The sequence below is a fragment of the Cervus elaphus genome, chromosome 3, assembly GCF_910594005.1.
Source record: "Cervus elaphus chromosome 3, mCerEla1.1, whole genome shotgun sequence".
Lineage (NCBI taxonomy): Eukaryota > Metazoa > Chordata > Mammalia > Artiodactyla > Cervidae > Cervus > Cervus elaphus.
This window is the reverse complement of record NC_057817.1, coordinates 29279111-29294225: the sequence shown is the minus strand read 5'-3', so window position 1 is coordinate 29294225 and position 15115 is coordinate 29279111. Positions and strand designations below refer to the sequence as shown.

General features: G+C 39.0%; 2 protein-coding genes across 2 annotated transcripts in view; one reads left to right on the top strand and one right to left on the bottom strand.

The window, feature by feature from the left end:
- Positions 1–15115, top strand: part of LOC122682197 (tubulin alpha-1C chain-like) — a 1110822-nt gene that overhangs the window by 984690 nt on the left and 111017 nt on the right. The gene's annotated exons all lie outside the window — the stretch shown is intronic.
- Positions 1–15115, bottom strand: part of FAM186A (family with sequence similarity 186 member A) — a 75474-nt gene that overhangs the window by 41204 nt on the left and 19155 nt on the right. The gene's annotated exons all lie outside the window — the stretch shown is intronic.

The window sequence follows — 15115 nt, the reverse complement described above, 5'->3', positions numbered from 1 at the left end:
ACCTCAATGAGAAGCCTCAAACTAGAGAATAGCCCTCCTTTTGCTGCAACAGGAGAAAGCCCTCACAGCAACGAAGACCCAGAACAGCTGAAAAATAAATAAAAATTATTTTTAAAAAGATAACTCTTTAAAAAATTATTTTCTACAATCATGATTCATCTGTAAAATAATGGAGATGCTAAGTTCACGGTTGATCTGAAACATGTAGCATGTGTGAAATGCCTTATAGACTGTGCCTGCTATAAACAAACTAATTAAAGGAAGTTACTTTTTAAAAAATTAACCCTTACACCTGGAAAGCAGCTATTGGAATATTCCACAACATGACTTTTATTTCATTATTTCCCCTCCTCAAGAATCTATCAGTAAATTTCTTCTGTTCATCACTTTATCCTAGTAGTTCTCAATGGGGGTAATTACTGCCTCATATATGGCATTTAGAAATTTATGGGACTTCCTGGTGGTACAGTGGATAGGAATCTGCCTCCTTATGCAGGGGACATGGGTTTGATGTTGGGTCCAGGAAGAGTCCACATGCAGCAGATCAACTAACCTCGTGCACCACAGCTACTGAGCCCCTACTCCAGAGCCCTGGAACTGCAACTACTGAGCCCGGGTTCTACAATCACTGAAGCCCGTGCTCCTAGAGCCCGTGCTTGGCCGCAAGAGAAGCCTTAGCACTGCAACCAAGAGTAGACCCCGCTGACACAACTGGAGAAAGCCCACATAAAGCAACAAAGACCCAGGGCAGCCAAAAAAAAAAAAAAAAGAGAGAGAGGTAAACTTCCCTGGTGGTTCAGTGGTTAAGAATCTGCATTGCAATACAAGAGACACCAGTGCAATCCCTGGTCCCAGAAGATCACACATGCTGCAGAGCAACTAAGCCCTTGAGCCTTCTACTGAGCCACTACTCTAGAGCCCCCGAGTTGCAATTACAGAACCTATGTGCTGCAACTACTGAAGCCTGCACGCCTGGAGCCCATGCCCCACGAGAAGAGAAGCCACTGCAATGAGAAGCTCACACACTGCAACAGAGAGTAGAACCCCCATCCCACCACCGCAACTAGAGAAAGCCCATGCATAGCAACGAAGACCCGCCATAGCCAAAAAATAAAGATAAATATATAAGCTTAAAAAAAAAAAGGTCATAATATCTGCCAAAGAAAAGAAGCACTTTTGGTTGTAACAATGAATGGAAGGGAAGACATTGTACTTAGTAAAGGGTGCTAAGTTGTGCCAGCCCACCCTATGTGCAATGGACAGTACACATATTTAACAATTGGCTCATCCTGCATAAATTTTCACTATCCAATGGGATATTCACATAGGTTACATAAAATTTGTTTATAATTATCTGAGCCTAGAAACTTACTCTTTTTAAAGTATAAATGAAAAGTAAGTTCTTACCAAGTTTAATTGCTTACTGAAATTTCCAGGAATGCAAATATTATGCAAATCAAAGGAAAATGTTCTTTAGGATTTCTCCAATAAAATTTCACCATTCACCAATAAAATTTTCACCACAGTACCAACCAGCAATGCACTATTGTTAATAGTATGTATTGTCACTGCAATAAACCTGCATTTGTTTCAGCCTATATTCATAGCTGTCATATTTATTTTAATACTGCATAAAGATGCAAGCCTCTGCTACATCTTTGTAATGTCTTCTAGTGAAGTTTGACTTAGAATTTACACATTGAAATGCATGTTATTAAATTTAGCACTTTTATTTACCTTCATATATTAATTTTTTAAAGTATGAGAGTAGATATTTTATCTAGGAAGTTCACTTCAGAGGAACAAAAGGAAAGTTAAAAATATTTTAAAAGGGCACAGTAAATCTGATAGATGGAGAACAACTGCTCCATCTTTCCCAAATTTATCAATTACTTTCTCAATTTGACTTCAGATAAACCTAACTTCCTCTACACTCCTTACAACAGCAGTGAGATTTGGATTTTGCAAGCCAAATCGCCATGCCAAAAGTGTAATCAAACGTTAGGTGCTAGAATTACTGCAGTCATAAATAGAGAATGCAGTTGCAGTAAATTAAGTCAGAAATACAGGAGAGCAGAGACAAAGTTTGATAAGCCAAGTGATGAAGAATAACATTACCAACTAACACATAACATGGTGATTAAGGAAAAAGTATTACCAACTTCTCATATATTCTCCCACAGAATGGAAAAAGAACTCTTTTCAATTCATTCTTTGTGGCCAGAATTACCCTCATATCAAGATGGATAAAGATATTGCAAAAAGTGCTCGCTTCGGCAGCACATATACTAAAAAAAAAGATATTGCAAAAAGAAAAAAAAACCCACTACAGATCAACATCTCTATAAATTTTGTTGCAAAAATCCTCAACAAAATGCTAAATAGAATTAGCACCATATTAATAGAATTATATACCGCAATCACGTGGGATTTATTCCAGGGATACAAAAATGGTTCAACATGTGAAAATCAATGAATGAAATACACCAAATTAACAAAATGAAGGGAAAATCATATGATCATCTCAACTGATACAGAAAAAGCATGTGACAAAAGTCAACACCCTTTCATGATGAAAGCTCTCAGCAAAGCAGGTGTAAAGGGAAAATATAATATAATAAATGTCAATATAATAAATGTCATATATTGACAAGCCCACAGCTAACATCATAGTGAAAGGTGAAAATCTGAAAGTTATTCCTTTAAGATTAGGAACAAGTAAAGGATCCCAACTCTCATCTGTTCTATTCAACATATTACTGGAAGTCCTAGCCAGAGTAATTCGGGAGAAAAATAAATTTGAAAAAATCAAAATTGGAAAAGAAAAAAAAAATATTTGTTTGTAGATGATATGATCTTATATGTTGAAAACTCTAAAGCTCACACACACACACACACACACACACACACACACACACCCCATACCTGTTAGGAGAAATAAATAAATTCAGCAAAGTTGCAGGATACAAAATCACACACACACACACACACACACACATGCAAATCACACACATAAAAAAACATGTTTAATTTTCTGGGACTTCCCCGATGGTACAGTAGTTGAGAATCCACCTTGCAATGCAAGGACATGCATTTGATCACTGGTCAGGGAGCTAAGATCCCACATGACACTGAGCAACCTAGCCTATGGCCCACAGTTACTGAGCCTGCACGCTCTGCAGCCCACATGCCACAACTAGAAAGTCCATGCACTACAACAAAAGATTCCACATGGCACAACGAAGATCCTGCAAAACTAAGACTTGATGCAGCCTAATAAATAAATAGATATGTTTAATTTTTATATACTAATAATGAACTATCAGAAAGAGAAATTAAGAAAATGATCCCATTTACAATTGCATCCAAAAAAATACCTGGCAATAAATTTAATTGAGGTGAAAGACCTATATATTGGAAATGAAAGACATAAATGAAAGAAGTGAGGAATTAATATTGTTAATTCTCCTAAGAATTAAAATGTTCATACCACCCAAAGCAGTCTACACATTGAAAGCAATCGTTTTCAAAATTCCAATAACATTTTTTATAGAAATAGAACAAAAAGCCGTAAAATTTGTATGGAATCGTAAGAGACTCTGAGTAGCTAAAGCAATACTGGGAAAGAAGAACAAAGCTGGAGCTCCTTGATTTCAAACAATAGTACAAAGTTATAGAACTTAAAACAATATGATATTGGCATAAAAACAGACCCACAGATCAACGGAAAATAAACCCATACACACATACGGTAAATTTACAAAAAAGGAGCCAAGAATATACACTGGGGAAAGGACAGTCTTTTCAATACATGGTGCTGTAAAAACTGGGCAGCCACATACAGAAGAAAGAAACTAGGGATTGCTATCTTACACCATGCCTAAAAATTAACTCAAAATGGATGAATAACTTGAATGTAAGACCTCAAACTATAAAAATTCCTGAAGAAAACACATAGGCAGTAATCTCCTTGGCATTGCTCTTGGTGATAATTTTTTGGATTTCACACCAATAGCAAAGGTAACAAAAGCAAAACTAAACAAGTAGGACTGCATCAAACTAAATAGTGTCTTCACAGCAAAGGAAACCACCAACAAAATGAAAAAGCAACCTACAGAGTGGGGGAAAATATTTGCAAACTATATGTCTGATAAGGGGGTAATATTCAAAATATATAAAGAACTCGATACAACTCAATAGCAAAAACCCAAAGAATCTGATTGAAACATGGACAGAAGATCTACATAGACATTTTTCCAACAAAGACATATAGATGTTCAATGGGTACGTAAAGTAATTACTGTCATTAACCATCAGGAAAATGCAAATCACGAAATGTACCACACATCTGTTAGATGACTGTTATCAAAAAGAATGGAAACAATAACACTTGTTAATGTTCGCAAGGATGTGGAGAAAAGGAAATCCTCATGCATTGTTGGTGGGAATGTAAGTTGGTGCAGCCACTATGGGAAAAAAAAGCTGAAGCTCCAATACTTTGGCCACCTGATGCTAAGAGCTGATTCCCTGGAGACCCTGATGCCGGGAAAGATTGAAGGCAAAAGAAGGGGGCAGCAGGAGATGAGATGGCTAGATAGCATCACCAACTCAATGGAAATGAGTTTGAGAAAACTCTGGGAGATAGTGGAGGACAGAGGAGCCATGGGGTGACAAACAGTCAGACATGACTTAGTGACTGAATAACAATAACTATGGAAAACAATGGAGGTTCCTCAAAAAATTAAAAATAGAACTACAATATGATCCAGGAATTCCACTTTTGGGTATTTATCTATAGAAAACAAAAATAGTAATTAGAAAACAAATATGTACTCCCATGTTCACTGTAGCATTATTTACAATAGCCAAAATATGGAAATGATCCAAGCATCCATCAATAATGAACAGACAAATGTGTGTATATATACACCTACACAAATATACAATGAAATATTATTCATCTGTAGAAAAAGATAAAGGTTTTCCATTTGCAACAACATGGATGGACTTTGAGGGCATTACACTAAGAGAAATAAGTCAGAGGAAGAGAAATACCATATGATCTTTCTCACATGTGAAATCTAAAATAAAACCAAGTTCATAGCTACAGAGAAAAATTTGGTTGTTACCAGAGGTGGGGGTAGGGATGGTGTGAAAAGCGGGTGAACTAATTTTTATTTTTTAGTTTAGTTGAAATAAATTGAACTTAAAAAATCAATTGTGGACTTCCCTGGTGGTTCAGTGGTTAAGAATCTGCCTGCCAACACAGGGGACACAGGTTTGATCCCTGGCTTGGGAAGATTCCACATGCCGCAGGGCAACTAAGCGCTAGCATCCCAACTACTTGAGACCATGCACCCTAGAGCCTGTGCTCCAAACAAGAAAGGCCACTGCAATGAGAAGCCTGTGCATCACAACTAGAGAAAGTCCGCATGCAGCAGCGAAGACCCAGCACAGCCAAAATAAATACGTTTTTTTTTAATAAAAAAATTTCAAATAAAAACTTTTTTAAAATCTGAAAAGGAAATTAAGAAAGCAATTCTACTTACAGTAGCATCAAAATAATAAAATTATTCATAATAAACAACCAAGGAGGTGAAAGATAATGTTAAAACATTAATACTATTGAACGAATCTACAGATAGTGCACTCCTTAGCAAAACCTCAATGATATTTTTTGCAGAAATAGAAGTACATCTTTAGGATTCATGTGGAATCTCAAGGAACCCCAAATACCCAAAACAGTCTTGAAGAATGAAGTTGGAGATCTCATATGTCTCACTTTCAATTATTATTGTAAATTTACAGTAGTTAAATGGCATATTTTAATTATAAGAGACATATAAAATACAAAGCCCAGAAACAAACTTTCACTCATATGGTTAAATAATTTTTTTTAACTTAAAAAAAATTTTATTTGGCTGTGCTGGGTCTTAGTTGTGGCACTTGGAAACTTGGATCTTCTGCAGCATGGGCGATCTTTAGTTGTGGAACTCGGACTCTCAGTTGGGGAATGTGGGATCTAGTTCCCTGACCAGGGATTGAACCCTGATCCCCTGTATTGGGAGTGTGGAGTCTTAGCCATTGGACCACTAGGGAAGTCCCTGGTCAAATAATTTTTGACAAGAGTGTCAAGGTTTTTCAATGGGAGGGGACAATCTGTCAACAAATGATGTTGGGAAAACTGGATACCCCCACGCAAGAATGAAGTAGGACTCTTGTCTTATACCATATACAAATATTAACTTAAAATGAAAAAAAAAACCTAAGCATAAGACCTAAAACTATAAAACAGAAAACATAGAGAGAAAAGCTTCATGACATTGAATTTGGTACCAAAAGTACAGGCAACAAAAGTGAAAATAGATTGTTTAGTCGCTAAGTCCTGTCCAACTCTTCTGCCACCCCATGGACTGTAGCCTGCCAGGCACCTCTGTCCATGGAATTTTCCAGGCAAGAATATTGGAGTGGATTGCCATTTCCTTCTCCAGGGGATCTTCCCAACCCAAGGAATGAAACCACATCTCTGCATTGCAGGCGGATGCTTTACCACTGAGCCAGCAAATCAAGATTTAAAACCTGTCTGCATCAAAGAACACAATTAACAGAGTAAAAAGACAACCTATGGAGTGGGGAAAAAATATGCAAATCATATATCTAATGAAGGGTCAATACTACAATATATAAAGAATTCTTACAACTCAACATCAAATAAGTAAATAACCCAATTCATAAATGGGAAAAGAACTTGAATAGACATTCAAAAAAGATGTATAGTGGCCACGAAATGAAGACCCTTGGTCCTTGGAAGAAAAGCTATGACAAACCTAGACAGCATATTAAAAAACAGAGACATTACTTTGCTGACAAAGGGCCGTATAGGCAAAGCTATGGTTTCTTCAGTAGTCATGTTTGGATGTGAGAGTTGAACCATAAAGAAGGCTGAGTGCTGAAGAATTGATGTTTTTGAACTGTGGTGCTGGAGAAGACTCTTGAGGGTCCCTTGGACAGCCAAGAGATCAAACCAGTCAATCCTAAAGGAAATTAACCCTGAATATTCATTGGAAGTTCTGATGCTGAAGCTGAAGCTCCAATACTTTGGCCACCTGTTGTGAAGAGTCGACTTATTAGAAAAGACCCTGGTGTTGGGAAAGATTGAGGGCAAGAGGAGAAGGGGGCAACAGAGGATGAGATGGTTGGATGGCATCACCAACTTAAAGTATATGAGTTGGAGTAAACTCCAGGAGATAGTGAAGGACAGAGAAGGCTGGCGTGCTGCAGTCCGTGGGGTCGCAAAGAGTTGGACAAAACTTAGCAACTGAACAACAACAGCATCAATGGCCAACAAACATATGAATAAAAGTTCAATATGACTAATCATTCAGTTCAGTTCAGTCGCTCAGTCATGTCCAACTCTTTGCGACCCCATGAACCGCAGCACACCAGGCCTCCCTGTCCATCACCAACTCCCGGAGTCCACACAAACCCATGCCCATTGAGTTGGTGATGCCATCCAGCCATCTTATCCTCTGTCATCCCCTTCTCCTCCTGCCCCCAATCCCTCCCAGCATCAGGGTCTTTTCCAATGAGTCAACTCTTCACATGAGGTGGCCAAAGTTTCAGCTTTAGCTGGAGTTTCAGCTTTAGCATCAGTCCTTCCAATGAACACCCAGGACTGATCTCCTTTAGGATGGACTGGTTGGATCTCCTTGCAGTCAAGGGACTCTCAAGAGTTTTCTCCAAAACCACAGTTCGAAAGCATCAATTCTTTGGTGCTCAGCTTTCTTTATAGTCCAATTCTCACATACATATATGACCACTGGAAAAACTGTAGCCTTGACTAGACGGACCTTTGTTGGCAAAGTAATGTCTCTGCTTTTGAATACGCTATCTAGGTTGGTCATAACTTTCCTTTTAAGGAGTAAGCATCTTTTAATTTCATGGCTGCAATCACCACCATCTGCAGTGATTTTGGAGCCCCCAAAAATAAAGTCTGACACTGTTTCCAATGTTTCCCCATCTATTTCCCATGAAGTGACGGGACTGGATGCCATTATCTTAGTTTTCTGTATGTTGAGCTTTAAGCCACTAATCATTAGATAAATGCAAATCAAAACCACAATGAAATCACTTCATACCCATTTAGGTGGCTACTATGAAAAACAAATGAACAAGCAAAAAATAGAAAGTAACAAATATTGGTAAGGATGTGAAAATTGAAACTCCTGTGCACTATTTGTGGGAATCTAAAATAGTGCAGCCACAATGAAAACTGCATTTGCAGCTCCCCAAAATATTAAAATAGAATTACCATATGATCCAGCAATTCTACTTCTGAGTATATACCCAAAATAACTGAAAACAGGCACCCTAACAGATAGTCATACACCTATGTTCATAATAGTATTACACACAATAGCCAAGAGATAGAAGCAACCCAAGTGTGCATTGACAGCTGAATGGATAACAAAATGTAGACTATATTTACATTGAAACATTATTCAGCCTTAAAAAGGAAAGGAATTCTGAAACAGTAGATTCCATGGACAGAGGAGCCTGGCAGGCTACAGTCCATATGGTCGCAAAGAGTCAGACATAACTGAGCATCTGAGCACACATGTGGTTAAACTATAAGACATTAAGCTAAGTTGGAACTTCCCTGGTAGTTCAGTGGTTAAGAATCTGTCTTCAAAAAAAAAAAAAAAAGAATCTGCCTTCAAAACTGAAGAAACAAAAACCTATGGCCCAGGAATAAATGCTGCAAAAAATAAATGCAAATAAAAGTTTAAAAAATAATCTGCCTTCAAATGCAGGTAAAGTGGGTTTGATCCCTGTTCAAGGAACTAAGATTGAACATGTCTTGGGGCAATTAAGCCTGTGCACCACAACTAGAGAAGTGTGGTCATCAAAATGAAGACCCAGCACAGCAACCCCTCCCCCCCAAAAAAAGACATTAAGCTAAGTGAAACAAATCAGTCATAAAAAACAAATACTGGGGACTTTCTAGGTGGTCCAGTGGTTATGATTTCTCCTTCCAGTGCAGAGGGTATGGGTTCCATCCCTGATTGGAGAGCTAAGATCCCACATGCCTCTCAGCCAAAAACCGGAAACATAAAAAAACAGAAGTATTATAATAAATTCAATAAAGACTTTAAAAATGGTCTACATTTTTAAAAAATACTGTATGATTTCACTAATATGAGGCATCTAGACTAGTTGAATTTACAAAAATAAGTAAAATGGTGGTTTCCAAAGGTTAGAGGGAAGAAGGAAATAGGGTATTGGAAGATGAAAAAGCTCTGAGGAAATTCCCCAGTGGTCCAGTGGTTAGGACTCCACTCTCTCACTGCAAGGGCTGTGCAGTGCTGCAAAAAAAGAAAAAGTGAAAAAGTTCTGGATGTTTATTGCATGACAATGTGATTATACTTAGTAGTACTGAACTGTATATTTAAAAATGATTAAGATGGTAAAATTTATGTTATGTGTATTCTACCACAATTAAAATTAGACAAAAATGTTTTCATATATAAAAGGAGTAATCAGATGTTAGGTGCTGGAAATGTTGCAATAAGAAACAGAAGATCCAGTTGCAACAAATAATTTGTCAGATATACAGGAGAACCGGGACAGAGTTTGCTAGGTCAAGTGATGAAGAGTACACTGCAAGCTAACCAGTTGCTCATAAATTTTTCCAGAAATCTGAAGTGGGAAAAACATTTCCCAACTTATTCTTTGAGGCCAGTATTATCCTGATGCCAACACCTGATAAAGACATAAAAAAATAAACTATATCAATATTCTTTATCAACACAGTCACAAAAATGCTTAACAAAATATTAGAAATCAGATCAAACAATGTACTAAAAATAAAACAGTATGAACAAGTGGGGTTTATTATTAGAACATGAGGCTGTTTCAAAACTGGAAAATTAATAAGTGTAAATAACCATATCAACAGACGAAGAAGAAGCATATGATCTCTCAATAGATGCAGAGAAAGCAGTTGACAAAACTCAACATTCATTCATGATTTGTTTTTATTCTATAACAAATTAGGAATAAGGATTACTTCCCCAAGCTGATGAACATTTACAAAAAATTTACAGCTAGCATTATACTTAATGGTGAAAGCCTAAATTGCTGTAAGGATTCCTTTTTATTCAATCTTTTATCAAGGTCCTACCCAATGCAAAAAGGTAAAAAAAGGAAATAAAAGAATATTGATTGGAAAAGGAGAAATAAAAAGGTTTCGATTCACACATCAAACAAAACCAAAAATAAACCAAAAATTAAACAAAAAACTGTGTAAAAATTCCCAAAGGAATATATTTTTAAAAAGCTGCCAGTATATAAAAATCAAAATCATACTTCTATACACTAGCAATAAACAATTAGAATTTGAAATTTAATAAAACTATCATCTGCAATTGTACTAAAAACATGAAATAAGAAAAAAAAAAGAAATATTTACAAATCTAACAAGAAAATTATACATTGAAAATTACAAAACCATTGATGAAAGAAATCAAGAAGATCTAAATAAATGGTGACAATACTAAGTACAGACAAGGATGAAGAGCAACTGGAACTCTTACAGTTTTCTGATGGGAATGCAAAATAGTAAAGCCATTTAAGATAACAGTTTGGGAATTTCCTATAAATGTATGCTACCACAGGACCTAGCAATACCATTTCTAGGTATTTAGTCAAGAGATGAAAACTTATGTTTATAAAAGAATTCATACATAGAATGTTTATAGTGACTTTATTCATAATTGCTCCAAACTAGAAACAACTCAAGTATCTTTCAACTAGTGGTAGATTCAAGTGACATAGGGTATGATTCCATTTGTATGGCATTCAGGAAAGGAAAACGATAAGCACAGAAGACTAATGGTTTCAGGAGGCTATCAGCCAGGAAAAGGGTGGCCACGGAAGGGTGTAAGGGGATTTTTCAAGGAGTTAGAACTGTTTTCAATCTGAATTTTGGTGGTGATTACACATCTATATGTCTTTGTCAGAGTTCTCAAATAGTACACCAAAAAGGGTGAATTTTACCTTAATTTTTTTAAAAGGCAGTAGAATCACAGAGTACTTGGATTTGATTCCAGGACCCACTATGTGTAACAACCATGACCTTTAGGCCAGCGTCAAATATTGTCAGTTTCCTCATCCATGAAATAAGATTAATAGTAATACCTATCCCTGTTGAATCATTCTGGGGATTAAATGAGATAATCTATAGATAAATTTATACCATACATAACATGGTAAACACTTTAAGTGCTACCAGGTTATTAAGTGCTTACTATGTGCCACACCCTTCTTCACTGGAAAAACTGATGCTGAAGCTGAAGCTCCAATACTTTGTCCACCTAATGTGAAGAGAAAAAGACCCTGACGCTGGGAAATATTGAAGGCAAAAGGAGAAGGGAGCAGCAGAGGATGAGATGGTTAGATAGCATCACCAACTCAATGGACTTGAATTTGAGCAAACTCCAGGAGATGGTGGAGGACAGAAGAGCCTGGCGTCTGTCACCAGACAGACATGTTAGAAACATGTGCCACAGGGGTGAAAGGGTCAAAGTAAGAAGATGGGTAGAGAAAGCACCATAACCCAGAGCAGGATAGAATCTGAGAGGCAGATAATAACAATAGCAGTGCTAGGGAAAGCACACTGACTGAAACTGCCCACCCTGGCCAAGCACCATTAGTGTGAATTGTTTTAGGACAGAAGATCCTGGTAAGGAACATGGAACCAACAAGCCACCACCAACCAGAAAGGTTCAAAAAAGGTCAAAAGGAGACACCACCTGTACTGCTACCTCCCAGAATCCTTCTCGCTGGCATCCGTCTTGGCTGAGCAATTTGTGAACAACCAAGAAGGACCCTGAGTCAGAATGATTGGCCAAAGACAACCCAGAAGCTAACGCCATCACCATAAAACCTGAGACTGTCAGCCACAAAGCAGAGCAGTTCTCCTGGGTTCCCCTACCCTGGTGCTCTCCGCTGGGGTGCCCTTTCCAATAAAGCCACTTGCTTTGTCAGCACATGCATCTCCTCAAACAGTTCGTCTCTGAGTGTTAGACAAGAGCCACTCTCAGGGTGCTGGAAGGGGTCTTCCTTCCTACAACAACAAAATGAACATATGGCAACCCACTCCAGTATTCTTACCTGGAGAATCCCATGGACAGAGGAGCCTGATAGGCTACAGTCCAGAGGGTCGAAAAGAGTTGTACACAACTGAAACAACTTAGCATGCATGCATGCATCTATTCTCCAGCTGAAGAAAGAGAAAATCCTTAAAGTTTCCTGTGTTCCCAATATCAACTGCATCGCTTTCCCAATGTCCAAAGATAAATACTATCCTGAATTTTAGTCTCTATGCTTTTAACACTATAGTAAACTGAATGATGACCCTCCTGCAAAAATATTGTTAGCAAACACAAGTTCACCTGCCCAACACACAGTGAGGCCAAACAAATGGAAATGTTGGAACAGAAAAAGGTTTACTGCAGGGTCAAGCAGGGAGAAAGGGTGGCTCCTGCTCAGAAACCCATAACTCTCCAATGGTTTGGGGGGAGAAGTTTTTATAGGCAAAATTGGGGGTGAGGGCTGCAGTGTGTGTGACTTCTGATTGTTTGGTGGTATGATAACAGGGCAGTACTCTAGGAATCTTGTGCTCAGCCTTAAGTTACCACCCTCCACCTGGGCAGAGGCCTTACTGCCTGCAGAAGGATTATTATGAATATTTCTTGAGGAGGAACCTGACCTGCCCCCAGGCTGCACTGTTGTGCCTAGACTGCTCCTCCTTTGTTTCTAAATTCCCTCCCTTCCCTGATTAGCAACTATTTGAATCTGCCCTTTGGAACACAGGGAAGGTCAAGGAGGCTGAAGCCTTTTTTCCTGCAAATAAGAAACTGGGGCTATGGAAAGGATTTGTACCAGGGAGGGTCCCACAGTGTCTTACTCCCTTTCTGGAATGTGTAAATGTTACCTTATATGAAAAAAGGGTCTTGCAGGTGTGATTAAATTTATGATCGTGGAGTGGAGAGATTATCCTGGATTATCTAGGAGAACCCTATTGCAAGGTCACGTGTGTCCTTATAAAATGGAGGCAGAAGGGGCAATATTTAGACATATAGGAGAAGGTTCAATGCGAAGATGGAGCAGAGAGAGATTGAAAGCTGGAGATTGGAGTGATGTGGCCACAGCCAAGGAATGACAGCAGCTACAAGAAACTGCAAGACACAAGGAATGGATTCTCAGAGAGAGTCTAGAGAGAGTATAGCCCTGCTGACAGTCAGCCCAGGGATTTGCAGATTTCAGACCTCTAGAATTTCTGACCTTTAAATTGTGAGAGATTAAATGTTGTTGCAGGCTTCCCAGGTGGCTCAGTAGTTAAGAATCTGCCTGCCAATGAAAGAGAGGCAGGTTCCATCCCTGGGCTGGGAAGATCCCCTGGAGAAGGAAACGACAACTCACTACAGTATTCTTGCCTGAGAAACACAGAGCTCCGAGGTGCTGGAATGTAATGTGGAGGCTGAAGAAAAGAAACCTGAGGAATGGTCAGAGGCATGTGTGGAAAAGACTCTTAAGGGTCCCTTAGATAGCAAGATCAAACCAGTCAATCCTAAAGGAAATCAACCCTGAATATTCATTGGAAAGACTGATGCTAAAGCTGAAGCTCCAATACTTTGGTCACTTGATTTGAAGAGCCAACTGATTGGAAAAGACCCTGATGCTGGTGTGAGGCTGCCAGGGTTAATACCATGACGGGCGGCCTGGACCTAAGTTTTAGCTTCCCCCGAAATGGTAAGATTCCCTACCCCCATCAGGTAACCTGGAGCCAGCCAATCAATATGCGCCCAGTAAGAACAAAGGGAGAGCTGAAAAGCCCGCGAAAGTCTGTACCAATAGAATTGCTTTGCAAACATGTAACCAATCCTCTTAAGCCAGCTACTAACCGCTTTTGCATATCTTATAAATTTGTGTAACAAGCTTGAGCTCGGCGCTTTCTGACCCTGCACCACTGTGATGTTTGTGGCAGAAAGCCCTGGCTCGAGACAGTAATAAACTTCCCTTTTTCGCGAGTTGCATTGTCTTGGAAGCCTTCTCTCTCTTCCCGCTTGGGGATTCGGACATCGGGCATAACAGCTGGGAAAGATTGAAGGCAGGAGGAAAAGGGGGTGACAGAGGATGAGATGGTTGGATGGCATCATCAACTCAATGGACATAAGTTTGAGCACACTCTGGGGGATGGTGAAGGACAAGGAAGCCTGGCAGGCTGCAGACCATGGATTTGCAAAGAGTCAGACAGGACGGAGTGACAGACAACAACAAAATGCTGCTATTTCTTTTCCTCCCATAAGAATGCACAAAAGGAAGGTTAAAAAGGCTCAAGCTATTAATACTTCTGCATAACTTAACTAAGTTCTCAAAGTTCAGAATATTTATAGGATTAGAAAAAAAAATACCCAACACCTAATAAGATAAAATTTATAATATCTGATACTTGATTGAAAAGTAACAGACAAGGGACTTCCCTGGTGGTGCAGGGGACACAGGTTCAATCCCTGGTCTGGGAAGACTTCACGTGTTTCAGAGCAACTAAGCCCCTGCTCCACAACTACTGCGTCTTCCCCTAGAGCCTGCACAACGCAACTACTGAGCCCACATGCTGCAACAGCTGCAGGCCGCGCACCTAGAGCCTATGCTCTGCAACAAGAGAAGACACTGCAATGAGAAGCCCACGTGTCACAACAAGGAGTAGACCCCACTGGTAGCAACTTGACAAAGCCTATGTGCAGCAAGACCCAGAACTGGTCTTTAAAAAAAAAGTTCAAAAAAAAAATATCAGGCAAGAGGGGTGATACCAGGGAAATGGCTGAGCAGAAAGCATGAAGAATCTATCAGTCCAACTAGGCAAAGCTGTTTTGGCAGAATCTATCTGATTTAACTGTCTTGAAATTCTGGCGTCTATTCAATGGTTTCCATATGTCAAAGGAAATCTTGACCAGTAAATTCTTGTGAGTGTGTCCTAAGTCACTTCACTAGTGTCCGACTCTTTGTGACCCTATGGACCATAGCCCACCAGGCTCCTCTGTCCATGGGA